The sequence below is a fragment of the Narcine bancroftii genome, chromosome 1, assembly GCF_036971445.1.
Source record: "Narcine bancroftii isolate sNarBan1 chromosome 1, sNarBan1.hap1, whole genome shotgun sequence".
In the NCBI taxonomy this organism is placed as follows: Eukaryota; Metazoa; Chordata; class Chondrichthyes; order Torpediniformes; family Narcinidae; genus Narcine; species Narcine bancroftii.
Window position 1 is genome coordinate 12,109,421 of NC_091469.1, and position 21,282 is coordinate 12,130,702.

Consider the following 21,282-nt stretch of genomic DNA (forward strand, 5'->3'; position numbering starts at 1 on the left):
ATTTCATTTACAAATTAAAATAATTTCAGACCTTTTCGTAATGCTAAAAACCAAATCTTAAATGGAGCACGTTTTTTTTTTCTGGATTTACAAAGAGCACTTCTAAACACTATATTTTGTAGAAGTGAGCCATTTCAGCTGTATTACAAGATCATTTACATTTTCATTTGACAGGAGCCTGGCATGAAACAGAGCCGTATTTCCTGTATGAGTAAAGGGGATGGAACACTGGCTACAAATGAAAATGCAGGCAGATTATATAGTGAGGCAGTGAATATTCAGTTTAATACACACAAGTGCTGGAGAAACTCAGCAAGTTATGCAGCATTCCTTATGGAAAAAAATACACAAGCAAAGTCTTGGGCCTGAGCCCTTCATCAAGGTATGAGCAAAAAGCTGGCTGAATAAAAGAAATATGAGGGAGGGCAGCGAGAGCACAGGCCCACAGGCAAGAGGTTACAAGTGGATACGGGTGGGGGCCAGAAGAGAAAAAAAGATGGGAAGTGATGGGGGAAGGGATAGCTTTGAATGGAGAGGGAAGGGGGGTGGGGAGTTGGAGGAAAGGAGACAGAGAGGGGGCCTAATGGAAACCAGAGCAGTTGATGTTAATTCCATCTGGTTGGAATATCAGATGGCATATTCGGTGGTGTTCCTCCAATTTGCAGGTGGCTTTGATTTAACAATGATGAAGCCATGGACAGACCAGTCAATGTGAGAGTTGGGTGCAGAATTGAAATGGTTGGCCACTGGGAAGTCTCCACTATTGAATATTCAGTGCTCTGTTTATTATAAGTCAGCGTTGCATAAAATTCAAATAGAGCTGTTTGGCATTTATAAATGCAGTGACCTGTGTTGATAATGATTCATTTCAATATTTGGATTTCACTGTTTATGCAAGATTAAGAAGTTTTATGCAAAGGCGAAGTAGTTATAGATGTATAACCCTAAAATTATATCTGTTTACTGGATTAATGAAGTACCTCAAACAACATCTACCAATCTTTCATTCATATTTTCTCTTTATTTATTGTCCTTACAACACAGTCAATACATTTTCTTCTAATTAGCCTCCATTTCATTATTCTGTTCTTTGTCTCTGAATTCCAGACTTTTTTTTCTTCCACCATCCAAATGTAATCTTCTTATGAAGTTAGTTTATTTTTATTATGCAATGTAAAGTACAACTGGACAAAATGGCATTCTTCGGTCCTTGGTTTAAAAGCATCTTCTTTTTTCTTTCTTTTTCTTTCTTTGGTTTGGCTTCGCAGACGAAGATTTATGGAGGGGTAAATGTCCACGTCAGCTGCAGGCTCGTTTGTGGCTGACAAGTCCGATGCGGGACAGACAGACAAGGTTGCAGGGGAAAATTTGTTGGCTGGGGTTGGGTGTTGGGTTTTTCCTCCTTTGTCTTTTGTCAGTGAGGTGGGCTCTGCGGTCTTCTTCAAAGGAGGTTGCTGCCCGCCGAACTGTGAGGCGCCAAGATGCACGGTTTGAGGCGATATCAGCCCACTGGCGGTGGTCAATGTGGCAGGCACCAAGAGATTTCTTTAGGCAGTCCTTGTACCTCTTCTTTAGTGCACCTCTGACATGATGGCCAGTGGAGAGCTCATCATATAACACGATCTTGGGAAGGCGATGGTCCTCCATTCTGGAGACGTGACCTACCCAGCGCAGTTGGATCTTCAACAGCGTGGATTCGATGCTGTCGGCCTCTGCCATCTCGAGTACTTCGATGTTAGGGATGAAGACGCTCCAATGAATGTTGAGGATGGAGCGGAGACAACGCTGGTGGAAGCGTTCTAGGAGCCGTAGGTGATGCCGGTAGAGGATCCATGATTCGGAGCCGAACAGGAGTGTGGGTATGACAACGGCTCTGTATACGCTTATCTTTGTGAGGTTTTTCAGTTGGTTGTTTTTCCAGACTCTTTTGTGTAGTCTTCCAAAGGCGCTATTTGCCTTGGCGAGTCTGTTGTCTATCTCGTTGTCGATTCTTGCATCTGAAAGCATGTACATGTATAGATATAAATCACATGTGATTTATATGCAGTACATATATAAAAATAAATAAATATTGTTAAATAATAGTAAATTTTCAAAGGGATAATATGAGCAGTTCATCAGTCATTCAGCAGTCTCACTGTCCATGGGAAGAAGCTGTTTCTCAGCCAAGTGGTTCTGGCTCTGATACTTCTGTATCTCTTTCCAATGGGAGTAGCTGGAAGATGCTATGTGTGGAGTGGAAGGGGTCTTTACTGATTTTTGAGAGCCATGCACAGACAATGATCCTGGTAGATCATGTTGATGGGGTGGGGGTGGGGGAGAGGGGTGTGTGGTGGTTGTGGTAGGGAGACCCCAGTGATTTCTTATGGTCCTGCGGATTGACCTCCGATTCAATGCTCTGCAGCATCTAACTTCATATCTTACATTCCCTATCTTTCTCTACCCCATTTTGCTATGTCCTTCCTCTTCCTCATGAATTGTTTTTCTCAGCACATCCCTCCCACACAACTGCGTACCCCAGCTGCTGTTGCCCTAGCTTTAGTATTGTCTATTGTTTATTATTGCTAGTAGTCCTCTTGTTTTTCTTGGTCCCATCTTCCATCCATAGCCCTTAATTATCATCCATAGTAATTAGAATGGAAATGAAAAGAAATGTCACCAAAACTAAAGACCTGACTGTTGACTTCAGGAAGGGAAAACCAAAGATATATGATTCAGTAATCTTTGGGAGATCAGAGATAGAAAGAATGAGTAAATTTTAAGTTCTTGGGAGTCACTATCTCGGGATCTTTCTTGGACCCAACACATTAATGGCATTGTGAAAAAAGCACATCAACACCTCTATGTCCTCAGGAATTTGCAGAGGTTTGCTATGACATCAGAAACTGTGGTAAATTTCTATAGATGTGTTGTGGAAAGTGTGCTGATTGGCTGCATCATGGTCTGGTATGGGGATACCAATACCCCTGAGCGTAAAGCCTTCCAAAAGGTGCTGGATGCAGCCTAGGACATCACAGGTAAAACCCTCCCCACCAGGGAATTCTGCCGTCAGAGAGCATCAGCAATCACAAAGGATCCACACCACCCAGCATATGCCATCAGGAAAGAGGTATATGTGCCACAATACTCACCACCAGGTTCAGGAACAGAAGCTACCTCTCCACTGTCAGTCTCCTCAGCAACAGACTCAATCACAGACTCATTTAAGGACTCTTACTTGTGCACTCATTGATTTAAAAAAAAATTTCTGTATTGCACAGTTTGTTTACATTCGTTACCTGTTCTTTAGTTGATTACATGTGTACATTGTGTAGTTTTTTTTTGCACTACCAATAAGTGGTAATTTTGTTTCGCCCATAGTTAAAAAGTATCTCAGGGTTGTATGTGAAGTCATGTATGTACTCTGACAATAAATCTGAAAGGAGAATTAGAAATGAGCAGATTGAGCTTGGTCTGAAGTGTTCATATTATTCTAGGGAGAAAAAATATGTATTTTGAAAAGCTATTCTCAGTTGCTGTTCTGTAAATGTAGACGTTACTTGAAGAAGGACTTAGTCCTGAAACATTGGTAATATATCTTTACCTCCTTTGGATACGAGACCAGCTGAGTTTCTCCTGGATTTCGTGTGTTTTTACTATAATCACAGCATTTGCAGACTTTTATGTTTCACTGTGTAGATTTTTTTGAATGTTGGACAATAGAGTCAAATCACTAGTTTTAAACATTAGTGCTGTGCTTTGTCCACTCTGATCATTATCTGCAGTTCAAATAAAGCTTCTTCGCAGTAAATTTCCAGGCACTGTCATCATGTGTAGAATTAGTTGTCAAACCTGTAGGAAATGAGAATCTTTAATTTCTCTAAATTTCAGTTACTCTACAAGCATTCAAATAGTAAGTTATTTTTCCTTCTGTACTTAACCTAATGGTTTTAACTGAAGGAATCTATAAATAGAATCTCTGCTGTTGCTTCATACAGTCCAGTTTAAGAAAAACTTTTAAAACTCGAGGCAAATTCCAGTGTGAATAGGTCAGTTGAGAATTTAGACACAATAAATATAGTTTTGCTCAATTACTGGAAGAAATCTGCATGGTTCACTCAAGTGGGAAAGTGAGATATTTTTGAAATTGATATGCTGCTGAGAAAATCTGGCTGAAATTGAAACTGAATTTTAACTTGTAGCAGCCCTTTTTAAGGTTTGTTAAATAAAGGTTTGTTCTTGGCATTCCTCATTTGTATTTGTCTGCCTTAGCTGATAACATGCCATTTCTTCAGACACTTATCTATGTTTGATAACTAAGGTTTGTTATATGTTGACTTTCTGTTCAACATGGTGATTATAGCCCTCCATTGGTTCCCACAGTGATAGCCAAACAAAACAGAAACAAGACCTCTGATCCATCATGTCCATGTCAGCTATCAAGTACTCATTTGGGCTAAACCCATTCACCGGCACTTGGCCCATAGCTTTCAAGGCAATTCAAGTAACAAAAAATGCTGAAAATACTCAGCAGATCAAATCACATTTTTGGGAAGAACAGAGTCAATGTTTCAGGTCCAAGACCCTTCAATGAAGAAATTTGTGTTCCTTTAGATACCTAACAAGTGTTTGAGAGTCTTTGCCTTGACCACCTCCTCTGGCACTGCCTTTCCAGATTCCAACCACTCTCTGCATGAAAAGAACCTTCAGATTCTCTAAACCTCCTAACCTTCACCTTAAAGCTAGGCTTTTTCGGTTTCAGACATCCCTACTATGGGGAAAAGTTTTCTATCCATGAAACTTTTTTTGTACCTCCTTCATCCTCCACAGCTTTAAGATTAACAAACCCAGCCTTTCCAGTCTTTCCTCATAGCTGAAACAGAAAATCTCAGGCAATAAACTGTTAATTCTTCTATGTGCCTTCCAATGGGGTAAGTGACCAGAATTGCCACAGTACTCCTTCTGTAGCCTATATATTTATAATGTATAGGTATATCATTACTTTACAGCTCTTGTGTTCATTGAATCAATAAAAGCAAGTATCCCATGTGCTTGTTAATCTGTGCTGCAATTTTTGGGAATCCTTGGACACCAAGGTCGTTCTGTTCCTGAATGCTCCTGAGGGCCCTACAGCTCACCGTGTGTCTCCTTACGTTGTTTGTCCTCTCAAAGTGCATTACCTAGTATTTATCATGATTAAATTTGACTTGCCATTTGTTTAGCCATCTTACCAATTTTGCCACATCATTCTCAGTCAAGCCCAGCCTGTATATCCTCTCACTCTCAATAACATCCAAAATTTTTTGTGCCATCAGCGAACTATGTCTCTCATGTTCACATCAAAATCATTGATGTTTATAATAAGCAGTAAGAATTCCAGCAATAATCCCTGTGGTGCAATAATGGCCCTGGATTGCAAACACAAAACAACCCTCCAACTCTTTTTCTTAGAAACTTATCAAAGACCATATGGACTGCATCAACCACATTACTGCTTCAAAAAGTTCAATTCAATTGGCTAGGCAGGATGTCCCTTTAAGCAAAGCCAACTGAATATCTTTGTTTTCAAGTGTAGATTAACTCTTTTTTCCCAACAAAATCCCTCCTATTGACATTAAACTGACTTATCTCTGTCTCTCCTTTTGAATAAAAGTACAGTAGAATCCCCAAAGCCTGATGAACTTCATAAATGTTAAATTCTGACCACAGTATAAGAATTGCCTGCAACCAGTGAATGAGAAGCGAGATTGGACTGTGAACCAAAGAACTTTTCTGAACTTACATACACATTATATAGACGTGCGCTTAGAATTAGAAGGGGACTAAGTTAGGTAAGTTAAGTTAATAGTGATAAGTTAAAGTGTGATCCTGTTTTCATGTTTAAAGATAATTAAAAGCAACTTTTGTTTAAGTAACCATTTGACTTGGTGAATACCTATTGCTGCTGGGTTATGGGGTCGTCTGGGCTCGTAACAAGAACCAACCATTCACCTCCACCACCACCCTCCTCTGGCTGGCAGAACTTGTCCTCACCCTCAATAATTTCCTCTTTGACTCATCCCACTTTCTCCAGGTTAAAGTGATAGCCATGGGTACCCGCATGGGCTCCAGCTGTGCCTGCCTTTATTTTTGTTGGGTTATGTGGAGCAATCCAAGCTACAAGCCGACACAGGCAAGGCCCCTCAACTCTTCCTCTGCTACATCATTGACTACTTTGGTGCTGCCTCATGTACCCATGATGAGCTTGTTCACTTCATCCACTTTGATGCCACCTTCCACTCTGACCTCAAATTCACTTGGTCCATCTCTAGCAACCCACTCCCTTTCCTCGATTCCTCTGCCTCCATCTCAGGAGACAAACTCTTGACAGACTTCTATAAACCCACCAACTCCCACAGCTACCTCGCCTACACCTCAACCCACCCTGTAGGGATTGCATTCCATTCTCTCATGTGCACTCAGGATGAGGACTTCCATTCCAGATCAGCAGAGGTGTCCTTCTTCAAACAACGTGGCTTTCCCTGTACCATCATCAACTCGGCCCTCACCCGCATATCCTCCATTACCCGCATATCTGCCCTGGCCCCCTCCGCCCCCACATGCAACAAGGACAAGATTCCCCTTGTCCTTACCTATCAACCCACCAGACTCTGCATCCGACACATCTTCCTCCACCATTTCTGGCACCTACTATGTGATCCCACTACTAGACATATATTTTCCTCTCCTCCCCTCTCTGCCTTTCACGGGGACTGCTCCCTCCCTCCGTGACTTGCTTGTTCACTCCTCCTTGCCCACCATTCGTCCCTTTGGGACCTACCCCTGGGACCACAGGAGATGCTGCACTTGCACCCACACCTCCTTCCACCCCATTATTTGGAGCCTCAGATAGTCCTTCCAAGTGAAGCAATATTTCACTTGTGAATCTGCAGGGGTCAGCTACTGCATTCAGTGCACGCATTGTGGTCTTCTCTACGTCGGAGAGACTGGACGCAGACTGGGAGATCATTTTGTTGAGCACTTTGGCTCTGCCTGCTGCATTAGTGTGGATCTCCCAGTGGTCACTGTTATGAGCCTAGAGAACTCCAAAAACCAGCAGTAACAAAAAGTCACCAAGACAATGATTGCTTAATTAAAATTTAAAATGTTTTTAATTTTCTTCATACAAAATAATAAGATCAATATTTAACTTGTTACTATTAATATAACCTAACTTAACTCCCTTCTAATTTAAAGCACACATGTATGTAATGTGTACATGTTCAGAAAGTTCTTTGTTTCACTGTCCAATCATTCACTTTTCACTTCTCCAAGTTCACTGGTTTCAGGCAATTTTCCATACTGTGCAGAGAATTTAATAGTTATGACCTTCACCAGGCACTGGTGCTTTAACTTACACTCAGGAAGGTTCTTGTTGGTTTCAGAGAGAGAGATTTGTTGTTTGTTGTTTGTTGGACACACACAAACTAATTGCCTTCAATCAACCACTTCAGTGTCTTGCTGAGGAAATTTTCCCCTCTTGGGTTATTCCAAAAGATAATCTCTTCTTCCAGGTTACCAAAAAGAGTTATTTTTTCCCCTATTTCAGGAAAAGCTCATTAACTAGCCACATCGTCTTGTAATTGATTACAAGGGTTTAGAATAGGCTGAACTTGGAACTCAAAACCTATCTTCAAATGGGGTCTATACCAAGTCTTCCAATTTTGCAGCCTTTACCATGAACCTGCTGCGGTAATCTCTCTCTCTCTCTCTCTCTCTCTCTCTCTCTCTCTCTCTCTCTCTCTCTCTCTCTCTCTCTCTCTCTCTCTCTCTCTCACTGTTTGCAAAACCACATGACCCCTCTTGGAATACCAAATGTCAAGCTGGCCCCAATATTAATAGCAAAATATTTTATCAGTTTCTGAACCTGGACATCTGTTGCTTTAAAGACAATAGTCTACAACATCAGTCCCATTAACACTGACTTGTGAAGTCTTCATAGGCACTCTTCATGGTTTCTGTAAAGATATTGGCAGACATGAAGTCTTTATGCTTAAGCATACCTCTTGCATTTCAACATTTGTGGAATGTTAATGTTTCTTGTGGAATTTAAACTAATACTTAAACTTCCACATTCTAACCTTACCCCTTAAAATATATTTTATTCCATAATTGTATTAACTTATTCTGTAACTACACCCATTTCAATTCTCTGTCCCATTCCCTTGCTGACATGTTTGTCCATGGTCTCATGTACTGCCAGACTGAGACCACCCATAAATTGGAGGAATAACACCTCATCTTCCAAATGGGCACCCTCCAACTGGATGATATTAATACAATCTTCTCTGGATTTCATCAGCCCACCCAACACACACCCCCATTGATTCTCCATTTCTTGTCTCATTTTGCATAGACATGATAAATTCTTACCTTATATCCAATTAACACCTTTTGTTGGCTTGGATTCCTCCCCCATTGTTTGAATTCTGAGTCCAAAAAAGTTTAACCGTATCATATATCCAAGTAGAATGTAGGAAAGAGTCTTCTTCCTTATGTCACCTGAAACATAAATCTGAAGAAATGAAATTATATCTCTTTAATTTTTCAGGGGTTATATGTAGCTGATGTATTAAGTTATAATGAACTAACATATATCTCACATTAACAATCTTAGTCATACTATCTTTACATATATTCTCCAATCTTCCTGATCAATTATTATCCCTAATTCTTTTTCACACCTTAATCTAGACTTATATAAATCTAACTTAGGCATTTTATTCTGTAATAACAAATACATTTCAGATACAATTTTTTTCTTCCTGCCTTCCATGAGCAAAATTTCAAATTTTGATGGCCGTGGCAACAAAGTATGCCCAGAATTATCCAATAATAAAGGTCTAATTTGGTAATAACAGAATTTCATATTTTTCCTTCATTCTTTGAAAAGACATTAAATAACCAGCTTCATAACAATCTTGTACAATTTTAATTCCTTTCTGATCCCATATTTTCAAAAATTGATTATTAAGCGTAAAAGAAAAAAGTTTATTCTGGTATAAAGGTTACTTCGCTGAAATATTCCTGTGTACCTATCATATCTCATAATTCAATTAAATGTCTCAAAATAGGTAAATTATTTGTAAATAATAACATAGAATCCATTTATAAATAAATTGTAACTTTTTCTCACCAATTTTGGATAACTCAATATTAGCCCATACCAATGAATTATCCAAATCAAACATTCTATTAATAAATTTCATTTGTTCTGCTCTATAATAATTTTGAAAATTCGGAAGTTGTAAACCTCCCAGTTCATAACTCCAAGTTTTTTTAAAAGATACCCTAACCATTTTATCTTTCCACATAAATTTCCTAACTATAGAATTCAAATCCCCCAAAAAACTTTTGAGGCACTTTACAAGGAATAGATTGAAAAAGATATTGTATTCTAGGAAAAATATATTATAGAGTTAATATATATATTATATATATAATATATGTTAATATATGTTATATATTATCTGTTATAGGTAAATCCATCTATTTTTTTTTCAAAATTTATTTATAGTATCTCCATACATTCATTTCAAATTGACTTAGTATAATATTACATAATAGATACTAAATAATTTTCAAATTTTCACCCCCCCCCCCCCCACCTCCCCTAACCCCTTAGGAAACCACCTTGTGGTGGTTAATTCCCAAAAACCCAAATGGGTGTGGTATAAACCACAAGTGGCATATGACTTTCGGGAGCAGAAGTACCACTCCCTCCCCCCCCCCCCCCAGGCAGACAAAATACACATATAAACCGAAAAATCATCATTTCTTATATCCATAAAACCCCGGTCCATCAATTTAACCAATCTTATTCATAAACTCTTTTTTTTTGAAAATCCAAACTTGATATTAAATTTTGCACCCTTTCCACCCTCCCAACATTGAGTTAAACATTGTTTACAATCAATAAAAGTTTTAAAAAAAATTTTTTTTTCAGGTCTTCCTGAATTTCATCCACTGAATTAAAACACCTCTGAACATCCCAGTTCAACACCGAATCTTCCATTCTTCTCAGTCTCGAGTTGAATTTATAGCTTACTTTCAAAAAAAGTTTTTTTCAAATCTTTTAAAATTTTCTTGAACATAATTCCTTCGGTCTTGATCTTCTAAAGCATCAATGTTATTCATAAGTTCTTTTCTTCTGTGTTTCCCAATTTAATACCAAATTTTCCACTTTATCATTCTTCTCAATGTTAAGTTGAAATTATTGTTTATTTTCAAGAAAAACTTATTCAAAATTTTTAACTCTTCTTGGACATTGCTCCTTCGACTTTAATTTTATAAATCATCAATCTTGTTCATAGTTTCTTTCTACTGAATTTCCAAATTTAATAATAAAGTTTCCGTTTTTTCCAATTTTCTCAATATTAAACTGATCTTGTTGTTTAGTTTAAAAAAAACCTTTTCAAAACTATTAAAATCTGTTTACAATGTATGCATACTCACAGATAATAAATTCACTCTTCCAATATTCCATCCAAAAAAAAATCACTGATAAACCTTATTGCAGGTCAAGGAGTTCCATATATATGTTTATCTTCAGAAAATATTTCAAATATTTCAAATCAACATTCATCGCCATCTTTCAAAAAGGAGTCCGAAATCAACTTTAATAAGTTCTGTTCTTGAGAAAATTCCAGCACCAACTCCGGCTCTGTCTGGGCAAATAGGTCAAATTTCTTCCAAAGTCAAAGAATGTAATTTTGTTCTGTATTTATAGATAATAAATTCATCCTTCCAATATTCCATCCAAAAAAAAATCACTAATAAACTTTAATGTTATCTGGATTTTTAAAACTCACGGGCAACCAATGCCAATTACTGCAATTTATCTTCATAAAACATTTCAAATCAATATTCATCACCATCTTTCAGAGGGGTGTCCAAGGCCAGCTTATCCGACAGTCCAATTAATGAGCTCCGTTCTTAAGAAGATTCCGGCCTTGACTCCGTGGTTCTGTCTGGGCAAGTAAGCCGAGTTTCTTCCAAAGTCGGAGAGTGTAGTTTTGTTCTGTATTTGAACTCTATTTTCCTTAATCTTTGTTGCCATTTTAAACATCTTTCAGAGGGGTGTCCAAGGCCAGCTTATCCGACAATCCAATTAATGAGCTCCGTTCTTAAGAAAATTCCAGCCTTGACTCCGTGGTTCTGTCTGGGCATGTAGGCCGAGTTTCTTCCAAAGTCGGAGAGTATAGTTTTGTTCTGTATTTGAACTCTATTTTCCTTAATCTTTGTTGCCATTTTAAACTAAAAACAATTGATAAACAAAACAAAGACTTTTAACAGAAAAGAAATATTCTTAAAACGGGTATTTATATAACTGCCTGGGGGAGACCGGGAATGCACGTCCGCTCCCTACGCCATCTTGCCACGCCCCCCGTAAATCCATCTATTTAAATCACTTTTAACTTTTTGGAAAAGGAGATAGAAAATTTTGAAAAAGATTTACAGCAGAATTCAATGGAGACTAAAAAGATACAATTGATAAATAAGAAATTGCATTATAATTCATTACAGACATAAATTTGAAATTATTACAAGGAACTAGACAAAAATATGAATTAGGGGAAAGAGCTCATAAGGTATTAGCATGGCAATTAAAGGCAAAACAGGTTTCTAGAACAATTCTAAAATTACATATAAGCCTCAAGAAATAAATGATGCCTTTAAGGAATTTTACATGAAATTATATGCATCGGAATCTGAAAAAGATGAGATTAAAAGTGATAATTTTTTAGCTGATCTTCAGCTACTTTCTTTGAGTACTCAAGAGTGTAATGAATTGGTTGCTCCCTTTACATAGAGAAATTCTAGAAGTACTTAAATCAAAGCCTAATGGCAAATCTCCTGATGAAGATAGTTTTACATTTGAATTTTATAAAAAATTTCAAGATTTATTCATGCCATTGTTAATGGATGTAGTGAAACAGGCAATGGAGGTTCACTCTTACCAGATTCTTTTTCTCAAGCTATTATAACAGTTATTCTTAAAAAAGATAAGAGATCCTCTAAATACTGGATCTTATAGACCGATTTCTTGGTTAAATGTTGATTACAAAATTGTAACTAATGTTCTAACAAATAGATGAGTGAAATACTTACCAGGCTTAATATATTTAGATCAAGCTGGTTTTATTAAAAATTGTTTTTCTGCAGATAATATTGCAAAATTAATTAGTTTGATTCATATTTCTCAGGAAGAATCCAACTTACAAATGGTTTTATTATTAGATGCCAAAAAATCATTTGATAGCCTAGAGTGGCATTTTTTTAAATTTAAAGTATTAAAAAGGTTTTGACCAATGTTTATTAGTTGGATTGAATCTTTATATAAAATCATTTCTGCCAAAGTGGTGATGAATGGCCAAATATCATCATCTTTTTTATTAGAAAGATCTAGACAAGGTTGCCCTTTGTCTCTGGCACTGTTTGCATTAGCGATTGAACCTTTGGCTCAATTGATAAGGACAAGATAATAATATTAAAGGTATTAAAGTGAAATCAGAGGAGTACAAGAATAATTTATTTGCAAATGATGTTTTGATTTATTTAACAGAATCTCAAAATTCTTTAAAATTGTTACGTGAAAGATTGAAACAATATGGTGAAATATCTGACTATAAAATCAAATGAGAAAAAAAGTGAGATTCTACTGCTGATTGATGCTGATTATCCTCATTGTAAAAAGATTGTTCAATTTAAATGGTCAGATCAAATTAAATATTTAGAATTTAGATCATTTGTATGAGTTAAATTCTTTGCTTTTATTTCATGACCTTCTTCTAAACCTACCCTAGACTGGGCCAGATTGTCGGACCTGGTCAGCATTTAAAGGAGTAAACTACTGGTAATTATTTGCTTTTCAGGTTGAAAATATGAACCTGGTAAATATAGATAGATCCTCCAACTTTCTGATTATCCCATTAATGGTTCAAGCTACTCCCTTGTTGCACTGGTGTAGCTCCTGTTGAACTGGAAATCTCCAAGCCTTCGTTGTGGTAGATGGCCTCCAGGTATGGCATTGAGTTTTTTGTGGGAGCTCCTGGAGCACGGAGCCCTCTGAAAAGTCAGTGAGACCTTGAGAAGAAACAGGTTCTTTGGCTAAAGTTGGCGTTTGGATGGTGAGTGGAGGGTGTGGGGGGGGGGGGGGGAGAGAAAAGATTGAAGCTGGGCCAGAATAGTTGAAACATTTACCCTTTCCTCCCTATTTCAGTAATATTTTCAGCTTTTTTTTGGGGGGGGGAGGGATTGGTTTTATACCTACATCATTAGGAATTTGTGCTAACTTGTATATGACGCATGATTTGCCAGATAATATGGTTACCAAATGTCATTGAGAATTCAGTGTGGCTTGCAAGCACTGAGCATTACAGCTGTTATTGTGCAGAAAATAGTTGGAGAGTAACTGGTCAACAGCCAAAACCATTGTAACCTTGTCTGGCAGTGCTTTAAAATTCACCTCTTTTTATACTTCCAAAGAAACAAGAAAGGTTTTGTCTACATTTTTCCTGGACTCTGTAATTTGCACCAAATAAAGAACTTGAGAACATTTGGCTCCCATTCAATGTCTACCTGGGTGGGGGTTAGGCATTCTCTTACTAAGCTGTAGAACAAATTAAACAGTTCTTACTGAAGTTCCAGCACTTCAATTTTCCCCAAAGGATTCCTGATCATGGAGAGGACTGATAAGAAACCAAGCAGAATTTTAGCATCCTTCAGTTGCAACATTTAACAGTTTTTAAAGTGGCATTTTTCAATTTGCTGTCAGTCTAAACTGGAATTGTTTGGCCACTGAGTACTTTTTGTCATTTTAAGTATAGTTTTGGAGTAATACCCAGAACAAAGCAGCTAGTTTTGTTTGAAGAAATGCTCAGGCCTGAAATGTTGGTTATATATCTTTACCTCCTATGGACCTGCTGAGTTCCTTCACATTTTTGTGTTTTTAACTACCTTCACAGCATCTGCAGACTTTTGTGTTTCACTGCAGCTAGTTCTGTTTTCATGCTCTGTAGATATTGTTAGGTCTGCTTTGTTCATGAATGAGTGAGACAAACACCAGGCTGAGTCGAAATCAGGGTTCTTTGTTCTTTATTACCGGATTGTAACACTTGCGACTAACCATGTTAGTCGGAGAATGCATTCTGCCGTTATCAGCAAAATGGTGATTTTTTTATACCCTTGGATACATGCTTAGAACATCATCATATCATTACTTGTCCAATGACTAAAACTGTTGCTATCCTTTCCCTGCTAGCTTCCTGCCTCTCAATCCATCAATGTCTCTCTTATCTTGTAAGTACAAGGATGCATTCACATCTTGTTACAGCCCTGTACAGGGCAGGGTAACTCCTTACACATTCCCATCTCATGATGTTTTACCTTACAATATGAAGCATGTGGCCTCAGCACTACAGATTATTGTTAGGATGAATGGCCATAGCATTGCCAGTGCACTCAGCATATGGAGTTAATTAAGGCAATGTTAGTGGTTAAGTCACTAGATTCTAACATTTGGATGCACAACTGATTGTTTTTTGTTATTTTTTTTATTTTTCACACTATGAACCATACTGACCAAAATACACAAACATTTCCCTCTTGAATATACACAGTGTCATTTTCTCCCCTTTTTCCCCCCTCCCTTTCCTCCCTCCTTCACCCCCCCCCCCCACTCACTCAACGTTCAACCTATATGATACATTAAACCCATTAAACAATGTCATCACACAATGAAAATAAACAAGAAATTTGTGTCTTCTACTTTTACATACTGGGTCAGTTCATTTCATCTTCTCCTTCTGTCATTTTAGGTGGTGGAGGTCCGCGGTAGGATTTCTCTGTGGTGTTCCATGTACGGTTCCCAAATTTGTTCGAATACTGTGATGTTATTTCTTAAATTGTTATTTTTTTCCAATGGAATACATTTATTCATTTCTATGAACCATTGCTGTATTCTCAGGCTATCTTCTATTCTAATTTCCAGGTTGACATAATACATTTTTTTGCTACAGCTAAGGCTATCATAATAAATCTTTTTTGTGCTCTATCCATATCGAACCCAGTTCTTTACTTCTTATATTACTTAAAAGAAAGATCTCTCGATTTTTTTGGTACATTGCTTTTTGTGATTTTATTTAATACTTGGTTTAGATCTTCCCAAAACTTTTCCACTTTCTCACATGCCCAAATTGCATGTACTGTTGTTCCCGTTTCCTCCTTACAGCAAAAACATCTGTCTGATACTGTTGGGTCCCATTTATTTAACTTTTGGGGCGTGGTGTATAGCCTGTGTAACCAATTATTATAGAGCAGCACAATTAAGATACCTATCAGATTTTTATCAAACAAGGGAAAAACCAGATTGGACCAGATTAGAGCTAGATAAAATAAGGGAGAAGGTACCTGAACATATACTATATAAGTGGGATGAAAAGTACTGCACCATCTGCTCAATATTTGGAAGAAGATTCACGTAGAAAGGAATAAAACAAATTATCAACTACCAAAACTAATATTGACGCAAAATCAACTAATCCCTTTTACAATAGATAATCTTTCCTTTAGAGAATGGGAGAGAAAAGGGATCAAAAGAATAGAAAATTGTTTTTCGGGAAATAAATTATCTTTTGAACAAATGAAGGACAAATATAGTATAACTCACGGTACAATGTTTGCATACTACCAACTGAAAATCTACTTGAAGGGCAAATTGGGAAGCAGGCTGAGGTTACCAGAAGGAAGCAGCTTTGAATATGTGATTACAGACACAATGATAATTAAAAGATTTATAACAAACTTGTACATTAAACTGCAAGAGAAAGAGAATGAGGAAACAAGCTGTAAACCCAAACAAAAATGGGAACAAGATCTAAACATAAAGATAAAGAATGAAACATGGGAAAAGCTATGCTCCAGAACTATGAGAAATACAATAAACATGAGGTTACGCATGACACAACTGATTGTTGATGCAGAAAAATATGAATTGTTAATAAAGGGCAGGGAAAGCACAGTTAGGTCACCAGCCAACTTGTTTGTTGTACAAGTGTTATCTCATTTTCTCTGACCTTTAACTTGCCTACATAAAAAACTTCAGATAACACCAATGTGATAGACTAATTTCCTTTTGAGATACCATTCAGTTGTGTCAGACCATAGCTTTTAAATTCATTCGGAAAGTCAAATAAATGACCGAGTTTTAACCTTTGTGTAGGATTTTGACATGACAAGATACTTTTTATTTATTGCACTATGAACCATATCATCAACCATATGTACAAATGTGTTTCAACAAATATACATAGTGACATTTTCTCTCTTTTCTCCCTCCCTAACATGACAAGATACTTGAAGCCTAGTTGGCCTTGCATATTCCTGAACAGCTGGGGACCTGGTGTTCAACCTGGTGCCACAGGTTAATCAAGATTCAGCCTTGCATGTTCCAGAATATAATGACACACAGGAGATTCAGGGAGGCAGTCACCCCTAAAGGTTAGGAGACAGGTAACTGGGTGACTGTCAGAAGAGGGAAGAGGAAGAGGCAGAAAGAGCAGAGCACCCTGTAGCCATTCCCCTCAATAAGTATACTGTTTTAGATACTATGGGGGTGGAGGGAACCAACCAGGAACAAGTTGAGATGATCACATCTCCAGCATAGAGGCTGGGCCCCCGGCTCAGAAGGGAAAGAGAGGAAGAGGAGAGAGATAGTGATTGGGGACTTGTTGGTTAGACAAGGAGGTTCTATGAACAAGATAGAGGCTGCTGATGGTATGTTGCCACCCAGGTGCCAGGATCAGGGCCATCTCTGAGTTCATAGCATTCTAGAGGGAGAGGGTGAGCAGCTGGATGTCGTAGTCCACATGGGAACTAATGACATAGATAGGAGTAGGGATAAGGTCCTGAAGAGGGAATATTGGGAGTTATGAAAGAAATTAAAAAGCAGGATCTCAGGAGTGGTGATCTTAGGATTGCTGCCTGTGCCATACACCAGAGAGGGTAGGAACAGGAAGTTTGGCATATGAATGTGTGGTGAAGAATTGGTGCCAGAGGCAGGGGTTCAAATTTGTGGATCATTGGGATCTATTCTGGGGAAGGTCTGACCTCTACAGTGTGGTAACCCACCTAAATGACTATTGATCAATGGTACTCACAACCACAATGATGAAGTATTTTGAGAGGCTGGTGTTGAAGCATATCACTCCTGTCCGAGCAGCAACATGAATCCATTTTAATCTGCCTACCGTAGCAAGAGGTATGGCAGATGCCATCGATACAAAATCCTGGATCACATGGACAACAAACATGTATGCATCAGGATGCTGTTTATTGACTATAATTAGGCATTCAATACCATTATCCTCTCAAACATGATCAGCAAACTCCAAGACCTGGGTCTCAATACCCCACTGTATAATTGGATCCTGGTTTCCTCACCTCCATCAGTGCTGGAGCACCACATGGCTGCATTCTTGACCCTCTGTTCTACTCACTTTTCACCTATGACTGTGTGGCTCAGTTAAAAACAACACCATTGACAAGTTTTGCTGACAATGCCACAGTAGTAGGTGCGATGAGTCAGCATGCAGGAGGGAGATTGAAAACTTGTTCTAAATTGTGTACTAACAACAACCTCTCACTCAATGTCTCAAAAACCAAGGAGCTGATTGTAAACTTCAGGAAGGGAGAATGAAAGGTGTTCTGGGGGAATCGGAGGTGGAGGTGGTGAGCAAATTTAAATTCCTGCAGTCACCATCTTGGACGACCTGTCCTGATCCCAACATATCAATGCCATCATGAATAAAACATGTTAGTGCCTCTACTTCCTCAGGAGTTAGCAGAGGTTCAGTAGGACATTGGAAACTTTATCAAACATCTATGGATGTGTAGTGGAAATTGTGATGACTGAATGCATGATGGCTGGTATGGAGGCATGGACATCTGAGCAGAAAGCCCTGTAAAAAGTAGTGGACACAGCCCAGTACACCACAGACAAATCTCTCTCTACCAACAATAAAATCTATGTAGAATGCTGCCATTGGAGAGCACCAGCAATCATCAAGGATCCATACCACTCACGACATGCTCTGTTCTCGCTGCTGCCATCAGGAAAGAGGTAGATGGGCCACAAGACTCACACCACCAAGTTCAGGAACAGTTGCTACCCTCCACCATCAGACTCATAAACAACAGACTCAGAGACTCCTTTAAGGACTCTTGCTTTGCATTGAATATATAAATGCTGAATTTTTTTACTCTATATTTGCAGTCAATTTGTTTACAATTCTTTGTTTACGTTTCTCTTGTATATGTATCTTTTTCTTGAGTACGGCTTACACTACCATTAAATATTAATTCTGCTTGGTCTACAGGAAAAAGAAACTCAGGGTTGTATGTGATGTCATGTATGTGCTCTGTCAATACATTTGAATGTTGATTCCATAAAGAATGTAAAAAGGATATGCCAGGAATATCAGCAGGCATTTCTAAATGAGTTGCTAACCTGCTGAAACTATAGCCCCTTTCACACTGGCAATCTACCAATTAAGGGTCCAGCGTGAAAACGAATCAATCGGCACACTGCCATCAAATCACGCCGGGGATTGACGGCCTCAACCCCTACTCACATCCCCAACGTCAGCTGACGCTGGGGTGCTGATTAACTCAATTTGAAAAGGACAAGTTGTGTCCTGGGACAAAAATGACACGTTTTTGCGTGAGCACATTTAACAGCATGTTGATTTAAAAAGATTGCAGCTTAAAAATTCAGTGTGTAGTATAAAAAGTTTAGATTTTAAAAATAACTTTGAATTATGGCTGCAAACTGGGGGTTAAGGAGGTGGTAGAGCTCCCCTCACTGCGGTTAGAGGGGGCTGTAGGATATGATTTAATGGTCATTATTAAAGATGGCCAGTTTTATGAGTGAGTAGCGTTCAAGCTTAGGGCAATGGGGTTTAATAGGGGCAAGTCCCAGGTCATAAATAAGATGAAGACATTTCGAAGGAGGTTTCATCAGGTTATGGACCACAACGGGAGGAGTGGGAAGGACTGTTTGGACAGGCCTTATTTTGACCTGGCATATAAAATCTCAGCAAACAAGCTGAGCCACTCTCCTTGTTACCCATCCTTCAGCCTGGTGAGGGGGCTGCTGCACAATCTCCTGAACCCAATTTGCAACCAGAGGAGGAGGAGGTGGAGGAACCAGATGCCCCGTGTACCTCATCTTGCCCCAGATCCCCCAACTACTCCTGGTTCCTCATCTTCCCCACTGGCAGTTCCCCACCCCCCCACCCCCGCCATGGACCACAATCTCTCACTCTACTTCATGCACTGCCAGTACCTCAGCCACCCAGCAGACCTCAACTGTTCAGAAAAAAGGGACCTCATCTGCTGCTGCACCAGAGGCTGGTAAGAATTGTATTTCTTCTGTTCATTATTGCTTTTCTCTTTGAGTCCATAGACATGAAGTGGCATCTAAATCTCATATTATGTTGCATTGCTAACCAGGAACCAAAGGGAGGAAGAAGCGGAGGAAGCCCACAAAAAGGTAGCAGGTGAAAACAGAACTCAGGGGGCTCCTCTACATGATATAGGCCTGGTGGACCAGGAAAAAAAATGCGAGTGTAGGTGGAGGCAGGCAGAGATGGTGGAGGGGCTGATGCAGGTGCAGTTGCAGGCGGAGAGTTAGGAATGTAATGCTGATAGGCAGGAGCACCAGTTAGATTCAGCAGGAGATGAAGGCCCAGATAAGTGTGATGAGGAACCTGGCTTCATCAATTGATGTAATTGCCCGCATCCAGCCTTGGCCCTCCACCATTCAGCCTCCTGCATCCTCCCTCCAACCAGCTTCCTCCTCCCTGCAGCTATATGTCTCATTCAATAGCCATCCATACGCTCACCACCACCAGCCATCCCCATACAATTCCCCTTCATCCTAACGCCTTCCACAGCCTGCCCCCACCAAAACCCCACCACTTGTCCTGCCCCTGTAAACCTCATCTACATACCCACCACCATAAGCCCCTCAAAAAGGACACACCCATTACAGGTGATGACGAGGGTTCGTCAGATAACTCCTTCATTTACCCTTTCCCCTCATCTTGCATCCATTTTCTGAGGAAGAGGATGAGGGATGAGAATGTCCAGCAAAAAAGTTGCACATGATCTGCCAGATAATCAGATGTTTATTTCCAAAGTCAGAATGTTTATATTTATTCATAGTTTTAATCCTTGGTGTGCAGTTCAAAATGCTAACATTCTTTATTCTTGAATTGTACATGTGCACTACAAACTTTTAGAATTTAAAGTTGTATTATAGTGTGTTCATTACTTTTAAATGTTCACACAAACTTCAGGAATTTGCAAGATGCAAACACTGTGTTTACCTGACTTTTATGTAAAATGTTAATTCCAGAAATTAAAGATGCACTGCTTTTATTGACATTTTATGCCGATGTTAACACGTAGGTCGCCTTATCTGAGGAAGGATATCCTTGCCTTGGAGGGGGTGCAGAGAAGGTTCACTAGGCTGATACCGGGGATGGAGGGACTTGGATATGAAGAAAGGTTGGATTGACTAGGCTTGTTTTCTCTGGAATTTAGAAGATTGAGGGGGGGATCTTATAAAATTATAAAATTCTTAAGGGTTTAGACAGACTAGACGCAGGAAGGTTGTTTCCAATGCTGGGAAAAACCAGAATCAGGGGCCATAGATTAAGGATAAGGGGGAAGTTTTTTAGGACTGAGATGAGGAAAATTTTCTTCTCTCAGAGAGTGGTAAATGTGTGGAATTCTTTGCCACAGGAAGTAGTTGAGGCCGGTTCCCTGTCAATATTTAAGTGTAGGTTAGATTTGGCCCTTGTGGTCAAGGGAATTAGGAGGTATGGGGAGAAAGCAGGAACCGGGTACTGATCAGCCATGATCATAATGAATGGCGGTGTAGGCTTGAAGGGCCAAATGGCCTACTCCTACACCTATTTTCTATGTTTCTATGGTTATTCAAAACTTTATACTTAGACTTTTAAGAAGTTGTCATTGCTCTATGTTCTAAGATGCGCAATAAAATTTTATTGACATTTAGGTGATATGCCTCAGTTGTCTTCACGTCCACACAGAATGGTCATAATACCTCACGTATAGCTTGGCGACTCTGGCCTGTCGGACCCTTGTAAGGAACCCTTTCTGGCAGAGGGAGATCTGATTCAACTCTCTTCCACTCTTCCCGGAAGTTTACTTTGTTACTATTACATGTTATGCAAG

The 21,282-nt window shown here is 39.0% G+C and overlaps 1 protein-coding gene across 8 annotated transcripts in view; it reads left to right on the forward strand.

Annotated features, from left to right (window-relative positions):
* ric1 (RIC1 homolog, RAB6A GEF complex partner 1) overlaps positions 1-21,282 on the forward strand; it is a 197,324-nt gene that overhangs the window by 47,260 nt on the left and 128,782 nt on the right. The window contains exon 3 of one of the 8 annotated variants that reach the window (XM_069920771.1): positions 19,484-19,577. The exons of 6 other annotated variants lie outside the window; for them this stretch is intronic. The gene's annotated coding sequence lies outside the window, so the exon portion shown is untranslated. The remainder of the gene's footprint in view (positions 1-19,483; positions 19,578-21,282) is intronic. One more of the 8 variants, XM_069920782.1, reaches the window with a different exon arrangement.